Consider the following 3,909-nt stretch of genomic DNA (forward strand, 5'->3'; position numbering starts at 1 on the left):
GATAGCTTTGAGAGATATAGAATTCTTGGTTGGCGGTCTTTTTCTTTCAGCACCTTGAATAGGCCATTCCACTACTTTCTGCCCTGTGTTGTTCCTATTGAGAAATTACCTGTTAATCTTAGTGAGGATCCCTTGTACATAAAGAATCACTCTTCTTTGCGGCTTTCAAGATTCAGTCTGTTTCCGGTTTTTGACAGTTTGATTATAATGTGTTTGTGTGTGGATCTCTTTGACTTTATCTTACTTGGAATTCACTGAGCTTCTCGGATATACAACTGTTTGAGAAGTTTTTGGCCAAGTTTATTTCTTCAAGTATTCTTTTTGCTCCTTTCTTTCTCTCCTTTCTTTCTGGGACTCCTATTGTGTGTATATTGATGTGCTCAATCATGTCCCACAGGTCTCTGAAGCCCTGTTCATTTTTCTTCACTCATTTTTTCTGTTCTTCAGATTTGATAGTGACAATTGACTTATATTCAAGTTCACTGAGGTTTATTTCTGCTAGCTACTGAGCTCTTATACAATTTCTCATTTCAGTTATTGTAGTTTTCAGTTTCAGAATTTCTCATTGTGTCTAGTTTATCGTTTCTTTTTATTAATATTCTCTATTTGGTGAGACACTATTCTAATACTTTTTTTAGTTCTTTATATATACACTTTCTTTTTGTTCTTTGAACATGTTTTAAATTGCTGATTTAAAGTCTTTATATAGTAAGTCCCACATCTGGACTTCCTCAGGGGCAGTTTCTATTGACTGCTTTTATTCCTGTGTATAGGCCATTTTGTTTGTTTGTTTCTTTACATGTCTCACAATTTTTTTTGTTGTTGAAAACTAGACATTTAAAATAATATAATGTAACGCTCTTTGCTGCATCTACTATGAGGAGGAAAACCATTCTCAGCAATCAGACAGTGGACATTCCAGAAAATGTGAACATCACTTTGGAGGGACACACAGTTATTGGGAAGGGACCCAGAGGCACCGTGTGGAGGGACTTCAATCACATGAATGTAGAACTCAGTCTTGTTAGAAAGAAAAAGAAGAGGCTCTGTGTTGACAAATGGTGGGGAAATAGAAAGGAACTGGCTACTGTTTGCACTATCTGTAGTCATGGGCAGAACATGATCAAGGGGGTTACATTGGGCTTCCGTTACAAGATGAGGTCTGTGTATCCTTACTTCCCCATCAATGTCGTTATTCAGGAGAATGGTTCTCTTGTTGAAATTTGAAATTTCTTTGGTGAAAAATACATCCGCAGGGTTTGGATGAAGTCAGGTGTTCACTTGTTCAGTAGCTCAAGCCCAGAAAGAAAATTCTTGAGAGAAATGATACTGAACTTGTATCAAATTCAGCTGCTTTGAATCAACAAACCACAACAGTTAAAAACAAGAATATCAGGAAATTTTTGGATGCTATCTATGTTTCTGAAAAAGGAACCATTGAGCAGGCTGATAAATATGATGAATGTTGTCCAGCTACAAAAACGTCAAGATGTCAAGTGATTCCTCAGATTTTTTGTGATATTATAAAGATGCAATGAAAATCATGTATTAAAAAAATAAAATAATGTAATGTAACGACTCTGGAAATCATATTTCTTACCCCAGGGTTCACTGCTGCTGCTGTTATTAGTTGTTCATTTAATGACTTTCCTGAACGAATTGTAATTCTGGAAAGTCTGTATTCTTAGCTTAGTAGTTGGCTAATGATTGTACAGAGATTGGCTTAAATTCTTGAAAGCAATGTTTCTCAGCCTGTGATGGGGTTCTCTGTGTACATGTTGGGCATTTCTTCAATGTCCAGGCAATCAGTTTACATCTCTGATTTATCTTTCACTTCTTGCCTTCACAGAGCTTTGGGGTCAAACAAAGGTAATTGCATTGCTTAGGGCTTTCTCAGGTCTTTCCTGGGCATTCACACAGCCCTGGGGCATGTCCACACGTCTGTGAATGTGTGGTCTTCTGGATTCCCGGATTATATAAGAGTTTTTTAAAATCCCCTATGGACATTTAATCTCTTAGCATATTTTGGATCAGCTTTTTTTTTGCTCCACCTATTATTGCCACCTTAGACAAAGGTGTTGTCAAACAATTGCAACTGACAGTTTTCTCCTAAGGAAAAAAGTTGTTTTCACTGAATGATCTCTGAGTTGGGTCAAGTAAATGCAAGCCCTGCAGGTAGAGATTTCCAGGGAACTACCAGACAGGTCAAATGATGACGATTCTCTGAAAATGGATCTTTGAAAAAGCTCCAACTCATTGTGACAATTCCAGTGGCTGTTAAACTGCTTGTTTTCATTGTGATTATGGTGCTATTAGTTTGCAAGGCTACTGTAGAGTTGGGGGTAAGGGGTGGAACTGGGGCAAGTAAAAAATACCAGAAATATTGCTATTCTAAACAAGATTAAACTATCTTCTTGAATAAATTCTCCTTGAACTGTTGCAGGCCTTTGGGTAATTTCCAGAGTTCTGAAAGTGTTATTATGATAGTTTATAAATGTTCTAATTCTTTTATGTAGGAGTAAATTTTTAAAGATTTTTACTCAGCCAGTTCTGCTGACATCCAGCCAAAGCCCTTGATATTTAAAACACTGAACTATCACCTTTAAGAAATATTTCAATAGATTATTTGAAATGTTTACCTCCTTAATTCCTCTCAATCCAACTCAACTAATAGTTATCGAAGCCCTTTGGGTCCTAGGGCTGGAAAAGAGCTTTCCAATATACTCTAGGCCCAGTGGCCTGTCTCAAATTAATGACAATAAAACACTGCAATTATTGATAATCCATGCTTAATAAAAAGTCATATATGATCCAGAAAAACAATGATATTTTTTTCTTTGTAATAACTTAGCATAGGCCATTAGAGGTGTTATAGCTGGTGACTTCAGAGAGGAGATTACACCAGGTAAATTTAGAAAATGTCAGAAACTTCCAGTCAGGATTGCAGAGTAGGTAAACACTATGCTCGGTTTTTCCCACAACCACATCAAAATTACAACAAAATTATAGAACACCGACCCTAAAGAACCACCTGAAGACTAGCTTAACAAAAGTCCCATAACCAAGGATATAAAGGAGAAACCATGATGAAACTGGTAGGAGGGGCAGAAATGCAAAATAGGCTGGCCCCACAACCATGTGTTATGGTTAAGAACCAGGAGGGATATCTCGGCTTCAGAGGTCCACCCTGAGGAGCTCGGGGTCCCAGCCCTACACAGGGCTCCCCAGCCCAGAGCATAATTGCTGGGAAGAGGCATTCCCACCATAGCTGGCTGTGAAGATCAGCAGGGATTCCATCTGGGTGAGACGGAGGGCTGTTGGAATCCTAGGCATTCTTCTCAAAGGCCCTGCACGTGGACTTACTCACTCATTCTGAGCTCCAGAAAAGGGACAGCAGCTCAAAAAGTACTAGGGACATAGAGGGAGGAACTGAATTGTCTGTTTTCAGGGAAAGGATGGGAGGGGCAATTCTGGTAGGTGCCATAGTTTCTTTGCTGAGCCCTTCCCCCAAACATCCTGCAGGCACAGGCCAGCACCATATCTCAGTCTCCATCAATTTGGATAACAAAGTTTGCCCCACCCCGGTGATTTCCTAAAACCCTGCTCCACCCACCCCAAGTACTAGCCCCAACCTCTTGCAGCAGCTGTTCCACACAAGCTACCAGCCTCAGCCTACACTGCAGACTTTCCTAAACTCTCTCAAAGGTCCACAAATGCCAAACAAGTAGCAGCTGGCCACAGCATGCCCTATACCTCTTGCTAAGCAATTGCGGCACTAGTGGCAGTCAACCTCAGTTTCCAGCATAACCTGTCCCAGGTACCTCGAAGTCCAGTACAGGCAGCTATTAACCACAGATCATTTTGTAGTTCACACCAAATGGTCCTGAGATAGGCAAAAGAGCAACTGAC

General features: G+C 39.8%; 1 pseudogene; it reads left to right on the forward strand.

Annotated features, from left to right (window-relative positions):
• Window positions 1–852: 852 nt before the first annotated feature.
• LOC141570766 (large ribosomal subunit protein uL6 pseudogene) lies at window positions 853–1,538 on the forward strand (annotated as a pseudogene).
• The last annotated feature ends 2,371 nt before the right edge of the window (window positions 1,539–3,909 follow it).

Source organism: Rhinolophus sinicus, linkage group LG03 (genome assembly GCF_036562045.2).
Source record: "Rhinolophus sinicus isolate RSC01 linkage group LG03, ASM3656204v1, whole genome shotgun sequence".
Taxonomy (NCBI): Eukaryota; Metazoa; Chordata; class Mammalia; order Chiroptera; family Rhinolophidae; genus Rhinolophus; species Rhinolophus sinicus.